This window comes from Manis pentadactyla, chromosome 2, assembly GCF_030020395.1.
Source record: "Manis pentadactyla isolate mManPen7 chromosome 2, mManPen7.hap1, whole genome shotgun sequence".
Classification (NCBI taxonomy): domain Eukaryota; kingdom Metazoa; phylum Chordata; class Mammalia; order Pholidota; family Manidae; genus Manis; species Manis pentadactyla.
Genome location: NC_080020.1, coordinates 113,105,500 through 113,118,704, shown reverse-complemented (window position 1 = coordinate 113,118,704; position 13,205 = coordinate 113,105,500). Strand labels below are relative to the sequence as shown.

General features: G+C 40.3%; 2 pseudogenes; both read right to left on the bottom strand.

Moving 5' to 3' along the window:
• Positions 1–4,022: 4,022 nt before the first annotated feature.
• On the bottom strand, positions 4,023–9,771 carry LOC118935624 (UDP-glucuronosyltransferase 3A2-like; annotated as a pseudogene).
• Positions 9,767–10,748, bottom strand: LOC118935623 (UDP-glucuronosyltransferase 3A2-like; annotated as a pseudogene).
• Positions 10,749–13,205: the final 2,457 nt, after the last annotated feature.

The following is a 13,205-nucleotide window of genomic DNA, read 5'->3' as shown; positions in this document are numbered from 1 at the left end:
TCCTTTGGAAATTCTGTTCTCAGCGGGAAAATCGGGTCAGTGAGCGATCTTTAACCCCTCTCTGTCCATTAATCACTATATTCTCCGCATAGAAAAAAATGAACCAGAAGGGTAGGGACCTTAGGAAATCAAGTGGTTAACAGCTCCTTCTGGAAGTGACTCGGACCCTCAGTTTTATGGTCCCTTTCCCAAACTTAATGGTGCTCCACGCCCTGTCTAACTGCTCTAACTACCTCATACGCATTCCCCCTGCTCCATTTCCCGGGCACCTGTTTAAATTCTCTGCCAGTATGCCAAGCTCAAGAGACACTGCTCCCTGCAAGCAGCTCTACTCCCTGGCACTAGTTTGTTTCTGGTCTCTAGAAGGAAATTCCCAAGGGAAATTGCCCAATCACTCCTGGATAGCAAAGAGGTAATTTATTCAGAACGACGTGCTAGAGGACTTCCTGACCCTGGAAGTCCAGATCTTTACTTGGAGGACTGAATCTCTAAAGCTGAGACAATAATTCTCAGTGAGTATCATAAAACACGACTGGGATTTTTCCAGACTCTTCAGGCACAGCCAGGGACATCTTGTAATTCTGCTCCCTCGTATTGTCAGCCCTGGAGGGACAGGGCATGAAACCCCAAAAGTCATCTTTGCATTTTCTATCCTCAAAACAAGACCAACTCTAGTAAAGGTTTTTCATTGCAACTCTAAAGCAGGCAGAGAAAAGACCTGTACCATCTGGAACCATAGAACCCCTAGAATAAAACAGAGGTAGTAAGCGTCGTGATATCTGTCTTGGCTATAATTTTTTCAATTTGATACCAAAAAAAGGCAACAAAAGCTTTGGTAAATAAATGGAAACTACATCCAACTAAAAAAAATTACCACAGCAAAGGGAACTATCAACAGAATGAAAAGGCAGCCTACTGAATGAGACCAAATAGCTGCAAGGCATATTTCTGTTCAACCGTTAATATCCAAAATATAAAAAGAAACCATACAACTCAGTAGCAGAAAGAATAAACAATCTGATTAAAGAATAGGCAGAGGACCTGAATAGACATTTTTCAAAGTAGACACACAGATGGCCAACAGATACATGAGAAGGTGGTCAGCTTCACTAATGATCAGGGCAATGTAAATCAAAACTTCAATGAGATAACACCTCATACCTATTAGAATCGCTGTTAAAAATAGACAAGAAATAACAGGTGTTGGTGAGGGTGTGGAAAACAAAGGATCACTTGTGCACTATTAGTGGGAATGTAAATTGGCTTGGCTGCTGTGGAAAACAGTATGGAGGTTCACTCCATGCCTTCACTGCAGTATTATTTACAACAGACAATATATATGGAAACAACCTAAGAGTCCACTGATGGATGAATGGCTAAAGAAAATGGAATACACACGCACACACACACACTGGAATTATTCTTTTGCCATTAGAAACAACTTCGATGAAACTCGAGTGTATCAGGTTAAGTGTAATAACTTAGGGAAAGACAAATACTGGATGATCTCACTTACATGTGGAATCAAACACAAAATCAGGGCTTATAAATAAAGGGAACAAATTGGTGGTTGCCAGGGTGAGAGGACAGAAGTGAGCAAAATGGGTGAAGGGGTGCAAAAGTAGAAACTTTCAGTTATATAATAATTAGGTCCTGGGAATATAATGGACAGTATCGTGACTATAGTTAGTATTATAGTATTGCATATTTGAATGTTTCTAAGAGAATAGGTCTTAAAAGTTCTCATTACAAGAAAAAAAATTTGCAACTACATATGGTGACACATGTTAACTACACTTACCACAGTGATCATTTTGCAATATGTGCTAATATCAAATCATTGTTATACACATAAAGCTAATATTTTATAATTCCATTATACCTTTAATTAGAAATAAAAACAAAAAACCAGGCAGAGAAAACTTTCAATGGATTCCATGCCTACAGGATGATGTGGGTCCTTGGATTCTATTTGTACTGTTACTGCCTACAGGCCTTATTTTTCCATCTGAATTAAAAGCATTGCATCCTTCCGCATTTGTGCATCCTTCACCTAGCATGCCCATTGTGATGAAAGAGAGAGAGGTGGGCATTACAAGCCTTATATTATTCTTGTACCTCTCATAATTTATTAGCAAAATAAAGGAATATTTATCTAACTCCAAACTTACTCATTTCTTCAACAATTATATGGATAGGTAATTATATTCCAGGTAGTATCCTGGCCAGACAGATGTTAAACATGGGAATAAGCGAACTATTAGCATTTACTGGCAAATGCTATTAAGAATAATTAAACAGGGAAGGAGACATGAGGGGTCAGGTATCAGGAGTGCTAAAATTGTAGATGGCATGACACAAAGGAACTCTAAATTTATGAATATCTGAGAAATAGAATCACAATATTTTATGATATTAGTTACTGTTGATTTAGAGAAGTGTTACAATATTATTGAAGTTATTTAAAAAGAGATTCCTTGTCTCTTAAGATACACTCTGAAACATTTGAAAGAAAGTGTTTTGATGTCTGGGAATTGTTTCAAAATAATTTGGGAGTGTGGTGGAGGATGGAGGTGAAGTGGTAAGTGGGTGGGAATATAAAGGAAAGAAAATTAGCCAGAAGTTAGTTATCACTGAAGCCAGGTGCTGGGCATGGGTAAGTTTTACTTTTATGAATGTTAGAAAGTTTTCATTAAAAAGATTTTTAAACTCTCCCACTATGACTCTATTCTTTTTCTAACTTTTCTTGTTATTTCAGTTTTTCCTGTAGACACTTTGAGACCACATCATTAGATGCATGCACAATTACAATTATACTATGAGGTATACCTTCCCAGTGAAACAATTCAGCTTAGTTATGTGAGTAAGAATTTTGTCTTCAGTAACGCTTCTCACCTAAAGTCTATAGTGTCTGATATTTCTAACTACTCAGATTTCTTTTCCCTAATATGTCATAACCTGTCCTTTTCTATTTGTGTTATTTTATATTTAACTGTCCTGTATCTTATTTTAGATGTGTCTCTTGAAACAGCAATCAGCTCGACACTTAATATCATGTCTGTTGAATCTTTACAAGTATTGAATAGATAAGGCCTTAAAGAGAAAAAAGATACTTGGTCAATTCCTTTCCTAAGAGCTAAATTTCCATAATTTTCATAGCTTCCTAGCTTCCATAATTAGAAACCAGTTTGGGACCAGTCAATGGAATCATTCCCCATAACTTCCATATACCATTTCAAGTTTAACCAAAAGGAAATTATCAGATGAGCAAAATGTTCTAAATTTGTTAATTTTGGGTGAGGATGAAACATGTCAGACATATGAGTTTATACAGAGATTGTACATATATTTTTAATTGAATTTATTTAATCGTGGAAATGTTCCCATTCATCACACATGATACAGATATCCAGTCATCCAGAGAGACAGATACAGACATCTAAGGACACGCAGAGTCCTATAGTGAATGATCTACAACTGCAGACTCGTTAATGTATAGCTTTTGTGTTTGGGGATGGGCTGAGGGATTTGTATTATCCAGCCTTCTGGATTCCTGTTGTTCTGCCAGACCCCACACTTTCTCTGGCTGCCTTTCTGTTCCTCATCACCCAATATCCACTGTGCCCCCGCTTCCCATCTACCCTCATCTCGCTCAGACACAGAGCCTTTTCCAAGGTGGATGCTGTGGGTCCCTCATGCTTTTGTGTCCCTTTCCCTTTGTCAAAGCTTTTCTCTGCCAGGACTCTTGCTCGGGATTTCCATATGGGATGCAGATTTTCTCTTTCTGGGTACAGTTCTGGCCCATCCAAGGGCCTTCTGTCCCCTTTTCCTCTCGTCTGCACTATTTTTCTGGACTCACTAGCTCTCCACAAAGCTTTGTATAGGAAGGAGCTCAGGAAAAACTACTAAATTTGATGTTGAGTTTTCCACGTATGGGAAAGTGTTAGTTTTATTTGTTCTTCTTAATGATATTATCATGTGAGCAGCATGGAGTTACAGTGTTGTCTGTGGAGGGCATATTAGATATCCTAAAGTCTTCATTCTCCATTGGGGACATGTGGGGACATTTTGATGGTGATACCCTCTAGTTATTGCCCCAAAGTCTTTGGCACAGTAGATCTCAGAGCCATGCTGATTAAAAGGAGAATCCATGTGTAAATCACATTTTCTACAGACTTGGAAATAGGGGCACTTTAACCTTCTTATAGCACCAAAGGCTCAGTGCCCCCTGGTCTAGGCAGTAGTCCCGTGAGGGACAGCACAGAGGCTTCCCTGTACTGCCCTGGGATCGACAGCCACAAAACTGCTCCCCCTTCTCATCTGCACAGGAATCGAGGGCTGGGGCTCTGTGATAGGCATTGTCACCTCTCTCTCCCTGCCGTTATGTCCCCTTCACACTAGGAAACCCATTGAGGCCAAGTCTGTGCCAGGGCCTGCCTCAGGCCCAGTCAGAGACTCAAACCAAGAGACTAAAGTTTTCTTTTTTAGTATGTCCAGGACCATTTGCTGATTTGCTACATAGGCCAGGACAAAATCATGGAAATAGCAAGAAATTCTGCTTTGATGGGTCAAGCATTGCAGAGGGCTTCACAGCCCTTCATCATGTATCAGACACTACAGGTCAGCTGACCCAACGTCCAGTCCCAGCTCTCTGAGTCCTTACCATCGGCAATGCAGAGACTTTCCCAGCTTCCCTACAACCATTAGTGACCAGATTCTGGGCATGAAGACAGAAGTCTCTTTGCCAGGGAGAGGGTGGAGATAACAGTGTGAAAACTTACTTTCCTTGTCAAAGGAATACGTGTAGCTTCCCGAGCTTTGAAGAGAGTTGGCAGAGAAGCAGAACAGAGAAGTATTAGTAAAGTGCCTGTCTTAGGAGCATTCCATGACAAAGTGTGGAGGCGGGATGATGGAAAGAGGCTGAGAAGATCCTGGCCTTGGAGGCTGGGATGTTCAGGCTCAGGGCCTCCAAGAGGGCCATGCCAGGGAAGGCGAGCTTCCAGGCTTAAGATCTCAGGGACACTGGTCCAAATGATTCAAGGGCAGAGTCACACAATAGCCTTTGTTAACTGGCAAATAAAAAACCCCACAAGTGCTGAATAAAGAATTTCAAAGCCAGCAGGCAGGGATTTGTAGCAAAATGAGCAACTGGCTATGATATGGAGAACAAGGGTGGCCAGAACAGGAGGGGGGTTCATGAGACATGGTGAGCCACATATGGCCTCAGGTCTCCTTCAGCTTCCTGGCCCCACACAGCCACCTGGCCACCATGCCCAGCAGCTTCCCACAGAGCCACACGGCGACCATGGTGACCAACAGCAGGAACAAGAAGACACCTAGCAGGTACTGCTCATGCCACGGCTGCTGCAAGGTATAGGGCTTCAGGTGCACTGCACCCCCTGTCTGGAGGATGTGGTCGATCCAGCCCACCAGTCCCTGGGTGGAGGTCAGCAGGTAGGAGCACCTGACGATGCTGGCGGCCACCCCTGCTGATTTGTACCTGTTGTCGGAGAAAGAACGTTCAGGGCAACATTAGATGGAAAGTTCTCAGCTGCTTAGTCTGGATACAGAAGGCTGGTTTTTAGGCAATTGTAACCTCTCCCTGAAATTTATCATGGTACTTAAAAACAGTGAATTTTATAAAGATTCTACTATGCACAGAATCCAAATTAATGCTGAAAGGTAAAGTTGTGCCTAAGTTAGTGCCTGGTTGGAGTTTATGATCTACTAAACCAAAAGAGAACCACATGGTTGGCTGGTATATCGTTGCTGAGAAAGTGCCACTGTAATCCTTACAGAGGAAAGAGCTATGAAATATACCATTAATGTGGATAACAAGATTCCATATGTATTTCTCTATCTATAGAAACTAGCTATGCCCTGTATTCAGTTTTTAAAAAATACTGAACTTTATCCTGATAGATTCTATTCAATATATCACCCAGGTTGCTCAAGTGTTTATTACAATAGTGTTCCCCATTTGCATATTTGTATTTCCCTTTTCCAAAAGTAAAAAATCTGGTTCTGAACATCAGCACTTTTACTCATTTCCTCAGTCAACAGTGCACAGAAAGTAACCTCAGATATACTAACTTACACAGCTGTGAAAAGCAAACCTACTCCACAATTTTTGTTTTCAGCTCTTTTTGCCTTTAGACTGAGGATTTATAAAGTCAAAACACTGTGTTCAATAGTTAGTTGTGTAAATTCTTTTTCCTTTTTCCCACTACAGTGTGGTTATGCTATTATTCTTTTGAAAAAAAAATCTGAGTTCCACTGTTTCTGTTTGTATTCCATTTTCTCCCCCACCAATTTTTTTATTTAAATATATATATTCGGTACATAAAATCCTACCATGTTTCCAAATCCCAAACTATATAAAAGGAAAATCCATGAAAGTGTCACCCCTTCCTATGCCTTCTACCCTACTCCTATGATACTCTCATAGGTAATCTGTCACATTAATCTCTGGTTTATTCTTCCTGTGTTGCTTTTTGCAAAATAATGCACAGTATTTTTTATTGCCCCCCCCCTTTCTTTTTTCTTTCAAAAAAAGGGATTGACTAGGTTCATTCTTGTATTTTGCTCATTCTTAATATAGAAAGCCACTCCATGTCATTTTAGAGTACTCTTGCTCATTTCAGTTTATAGTTACATTTTACCCCAATGTGTCTAAGTTCCATAGTTCATTAGCCCAGTTCTTATGTAGAGCATATCCAATATTTGCAGTTATAAACTATGTTATAATGGGTGGGCACAAATGAATATTATTGTGTGAGTGGCAAAAGACACACAACATAAAATCTACCCTGTTGATAATTTTTCAAGTGTATATTACAGTAGTGTTAGGTATATGCACATTGTTGTGCAGGAGATCTCTAGAACTTTTTTATCTTACAAAATCAAAACTCTATACCCATTGAACAATTCCCCATTTGCCCTTCCCCCAGCCTCTGGCAACAGTCACTCTATTTTTTAAGACTACTCTAGATACCTCACAAGTGGGATCAAGCAATATTTGTCTTTTTTGTGGCTGGCTTATTTTCACTTGGCATAATGTCCTTAAAGTTCATCCATGTTGTAATATATGATAGGATTTCCTTCTTTTTTAGGGCTGAATAATATTCCATTGTGTATATATAGCACATTTTCTTTATTCATTATTCTGTTGATGGACTTAGTTTGCTTTCATGTCTTAATTATTGCAAATAATGTTGCAATAAAAATGGGTATGCAACTCTCTCTTTAAGATCCTGTTTTCAATTCTTTTGGATGTACACCCAGAAGTAGGAACCTCCATACTGTTTTCCATAATAGTGGCACCATTTTACATTCCCCCCAAAAGTGCACAAGGGTTCCAATTTCTTCACATCACCACCAGCACTTGCAATTTTTTGGGTTTTTGATAATAGCCATCCTAAGGGTTGTGAGGTGATATTGCATAGTGGTTTTGATTTTCATTTCCCTGATTATTAATGATGTTGAGCATCTTCTCATATGCTTGCAAGCACTTGTATATTTTCTTTGGAGAAATATCATAATAGTGCTGTTAGTTTTTAAAGCAATGCTTCTTTCAACCTAAATAGCCACATACCCAGAGAGAGACATACCTCTTGCCTTCTCTGACTTGTTTCACCTTTAAAGCCAGTCTTCTCTTTAAACTGGTTTATCTAGATAAAGTCACCAAAGTTTCTGGCTTCTCCTCAAGCCATACTTTCAAACTGGTCTCCAAAAAAGGGAATCCCCAATAGGAGAACACCATGTTGACTAACCTCCATTATGCTATTTATCCTGCCATGGGTAACAAACAGGCAAATGCTGGGAAGAGCTAGGACAAACAACAAAAAAGCTGACCATTACTAAAGGAAAGGTTTCAAAACATCAAATAAAACCAAAGGGAAGGTATAGATGCCAGGGGAATTTCAAAGCGTATTGGCACCAATGTAAATACTACTTTTATTTAGGACATACCCAAGTGTCCACCCTCACAAATGCAAGGTTCTAGGCCTTGCCACTCTATAGAGTCCTCCTCCCCACAGAGTCCAGTTAAAGTTGAGAATCCAGGGATAGACACTCTGAAGAGTGCTAGGCAAGGCACTGGCCTCAATTTATTTATCTATCCATTCATTTTCCACCAGTCATCTATGCATCCATCTTTTTTCTGTCTTGCTTTTGGCTTCTCTCATTTTAATATTTTTACTCTCTTTCTCTCTCTCTCTCTTTCTCTCTCTGTCTCCTCCCTGCATCAGTTGCTCTTCATCTGCCCTATTTCTCTTTACAACTCAAGTAGTCCTCAAATGAACTAGTCAGTATTGTTACTTTTTTTAACTTGTGTTTTCTTTAGGTCACATGCCTGCACACGTGTACACAGACACATTTACTGAATTCAACTGGACTAGATCTGTCAACTGAATAGCCATCACAATTATTACGTGACTTTTTGGAAACTGATATTCCTGGGTCCTACCCCACGCCTATTGAAATATATTTCCTAGGGTGAGACTAAGTATCTACTGCAGGGTTCACAGCTGACTGTAATCTATATAGTTGTTATGAAACTCTGAGCCAGTCGGTGGTTTTGGTGCTGAAATATAATGAAGCAGCACCGGGTCAAGAGGAAACCCTTGAATGTGCTATGAGTATAGAGAACTCTGCGGACCCAATGCCAGCTTTGAGGTTTCTCAAAGAAGGCACTGAGATATTTTGGCACATCATAAAGAGAACCTTAGTATCAAATTCCTGATAGTATGAGCCCCTCACATTCTTAGTAAGTAAAAAAACATGTTTGTGTTAGGGCTCATGGGTGAACTAATGTCCCGGAGGTCACTGTAAACCATGGTATCGTTTATTCTGCATGCATAGGTGTGTCTCAGAATTCACAGGGTGTCTTAGATTGTGCTTAAGTAGACTGCTTAAGTAGACATTTTGCCAGAAAACAGACTCAAAACAACTTGGCTGCATAGCTCTTTTGCTGGAAGGAATAAAGTGACTATGAATGTTTGGGCATCTGATCACATTGTTTCCCCAAGAACTCTAGCTGGCTGCTCCTTTCCTGGCCTCTAGAGACTTTCCATTAGCTGTCAGTTGCCCCTTGTCATGCTGAATGGATTCTTACCTAGGGGTCAGTGCCATGATGAGCCCTAAACACACACAAATGGAAAGAGGGAAACAAATCTGGACAACACTTACCCAAGAGGCCACTCTGAGAAAGCCAGTTCATGATTTTCAGGTCTGCCACCAAGTTGACATCTTTGGGCCACTGAGAACACTTACACTTCCATATCACCCCCTGGGGGAAGTGGGTAAAGGCAGCATTCATCTCCTAAAGATCCTGGAAGTTAGCAATGTTCACCATGCAGCCCAGAACTGTATGGACAAAACCCACATCTCCAAACTTGGTGAGAAAATTCTCAAAATTCTGGATAGAGGTAACAAAATCAAGTAAATAAACTCCACATTTTGTGTCTACTCTCAGCCTTCCTGCTAGAATGACCATCCCAAAGGCCCACTTTAAAATAATCTTGTTTTGTTTGTATGTAACTTGAAAGCAATACCTGATAATTGCAGCCCCCAAAGGACCCAGGCTGAATAGGGCCCTCTTGCCTCTGAGCTGAATGGCAATGGGAAAGTCACTTATCCCACCTGCACCTCTCCCCTCGTTTATGAAAATGGAGACCATCAGACCTCTCTCCAGATCACAGGTAACATAAAGTGACTTCCATTAACTAGCAACACAGTACTGATAGGTTATAGGAAAACAACTAACCTTGGATCACTCCTATTAGAAAACATCTGTAGCAGTGGTTCTGAACTCTGGCTGGCTGTTGGATTCACCTGGACAGCTTTTACAATCTACTGTGCCTTGGACACCACCCCAAGCCAATCAAATCAGAACATTGAGATAAATCCAGAAACCAGGGCACCATGGGAAAAGGAGACGAGATAACTCACACCTGAGCTCTTGCTCTTAGGCCCACACAGCCCTGTCCTCTGTTATAACTATTCACACTGTTGTCTGTAACTGATCTCCTTAACAATTCTTGACATATTGTGGGTGCTTACTATAGACTTGTTGAACAGATGAGCATACTTAAACCTCCATCACAAAAGAAAAATTCAAGAATTAGCATGAAAATGCATATATTTCAGTAGCAGTGCTCTACACAGAGCTGTGTCATCTCTACACAAAAGGCACCAGCTTAAGTATGTCTCCTCAGGTCACAGTGGAGCACTAATGTTTTACCTACTTTGGCTACTGGTTTGACGGATTCTGCCAATAAGCTTCCCACATATACTGTGTTGGGAAGAAGGGTCAGAGCAATTCGAAGGCAAAGTCAGAGTTTACGAACCACAGCTCTGATTTCATTACAAGATGAGACAATGCTGGCTTAAAGGTTTCTGGGAAGTTCTCTTTGGTGGTGTTGTCATATGACTGTAAATTTGCCATTTCGTCAAGGCAGAATCAAAGAACATCAGAAAATTCTTCACGTGGCTCCAAAAGTCCCTGTGGTCAATTAGGAAAGAATATATGGCAGGACCATAAGACATGGTGCTGGATAGGTTGAAGTTTACAGTGAAAACAAAGCAGCTAAAATGGACCCAAAAGCCTTCCTAAGCTTCTCAATAATCAGGAAGGGGCTACAATTAAAATAGTCAGTGACTAGCATGTCAAAGTTCTCATCCTTTAAGAATTCTGTGATATCTCTTCTTCTCAGCAAATGATTGCACTGAGTTGCAAAGAAGTCCATGACCTTTAAATAGAATTCAAAGGTGTATCTAAGAGAAAATAAAATGTGATAAATATTCATGTTTGTATACATTTTAGAATATATAAAAAATCTTGGCACCATTTTACAAAAGTATCTAGTGTAACTAGTGATTTGCCTAACAGCAAACCTACATATGCTGCTTCTTTCCCATGTGTATCCTCTGCTCTGGTCAGTATTTTCTGGTTGTTTCTGTTCCCTAGAATGTTCCCACTGATTCCTCTCCCTTTCTGCCATTGATCCAAATTCCAGCTATCTTTCAATGCCAGATAAATTTCTTTCTATTCTGAGAATAGTCTCCAACTATAGTAGATGTCTCAGATCTTTCTCTGTACTTGCTAAATTCTATAATGCTTTATTTAACTTCTGTTTATATACAAACCTTATCCTTAAATTATAGCATGTGTGATCAAACATTCAGAAAAGGGTATGAGGTCTTTTAGATTGTGGAATTAAAGAAGACTTGTGGAAGAGTATCAATTTGAGCAAGACTGGGAGGTAAATAGAATCTTCTATTGCCACAGAGGGGTAGCAAGTGAAGACATAACCTCAAGCCTATAGTGGAAACCAGACATGCAGGAAATACTACACAGAGTTACTAAGCCTCTGGTGAATGACATAGGTGACTGAGTATGCAGAATGTGCCATTCCATCCACCCACCCATCCATCCATCTATACATCCATTCATCTATCAATCCATCTTAGTAATTCCTAAGTCAAAGAATAAAATGACATTACCTGCCCTGATTTTTCTATATATAGCTATTAATAAACTGCAGGAAATTTTTACAAAGTCTTCAGATGGAATCTAACTGATAAGTTGATATGGTTTTTCCATTTGAAAGCTAAGAGAATAGTCAAGAGGGGAAGGATGTTAAATATCTCACACAGCCTCAATAAACAGGAATGTAATAGTATCAAATTTTGTCCTTTTTCTTTACTTTTCTATTTGTGGTAATATTTGTTCCACTGTATTAACAAGAAATCATGGGCTTATTGAGCTTCATTAAATTCCTGAAATAAAAGCAAATATGAATTATTCCAGAACCCATGTTCTTTCTATTTTATAAGATAAATTTTCTCTTTCAAACTGAAATATACAAATAATTTTAAGTGTCAAAAAGTACTCATAGGCCTCAGATTTAAAAAGATGTATGCACCCCTATGTTTATTGCAGCAGTATTTATAATAGCCAAGATATGGAAGCAACCTAAGTGTCCGTCAGTAGAGGAATGGATAAAGAAGATGTGGTACATATACACAATGGAATATTATTCAACCATAAGAAGAAAAAAAATCCTACCATTTGCAACAACATGGATGGAGCTAGAGGGTATTATGTTCAGTGAAATAAGCCAGGCAAAGAAAGACAGGTACCAAATGATTTCCCTCATTTGTGGAGTATAACAATGAAGCAAAACTGAAGGAACAAAATAGCAACAGACTCACAGACTCCAAGAAGGGACTAGCAGTTACCAAAGGGGAGGCGTCAGGGAGGGCAGGTGGGGAGGGTGGGAGAAGGGGATTATGGGGTAAGCATAAGAATGTGAGCTGTGAGGTACTGTGGCAGAGGTGAAAGATTCTTTGCAGCATGAGACAGTGGTACTGCAAAGCATTGTGGAAGAGGCAAAGGCCATGAAGGAAAAGGATATACTCCTGTGGCAAGAGAAAGGATATACAGATGCATGAAAATGGCAGCTGCAAGGTATTGAGGAGAAGATAAGAGAGCTGTTGAAGACTGACATAGTGTCATCCTGAAGCCCTGTGGAAAAGGTAAAGGATGTAGCAGAGCAGGCACTCTGTGGAATGAGAGAGCTGCCATAAGCCATGGAAATGTGGAGGAGCTGGGGTAGAACAAGGAGGTAGAGGTGGTGCCAGAGGAACCAACCCCTCCTCTATTGAAATCCCACCTGATTATAGTCAAGAAAATAAAGATGCACCAACTGCAGATTCCTCCAGGAGAGGTACAGCCCCCTCCCCAGGTCGTGCAGCACTCTATTCTCCACCCCACACTCAGGCCAAGCCACTGGATTTGAGTTCCCAGTTTCAGAAGAAACCCTCAAAGTTGATATCAGCCTGGGACCTTTGGGATGTAGGTGTGGATGGGATCATTCTGTCTGGATCAGAGATGGAAAAGTTGGTTCACTGACAACTCATCCTGCCTTGTGGCAGAGACTGCAGAAAGTTTTTCATTCAGAGAAACATTAACTTCTTGATTGGGTAATGGCCACACTTAACACTGTATGGCCTCTCTTTCCCTGCTAAATGGCAGACATATGCCAAGCTCCAACAGGTGTTATGGGAGTTAGAAAATGCCATTTATAACCCAGTAAGTTATGGGCCAGAATAGGAGCTGTTTATGGCAGAAATGAGGGACATGGTGCTGCAAACACCTCCCTCATCTCTCTTTGGGCCCTTAGCGGCCATACTTGCCCCTC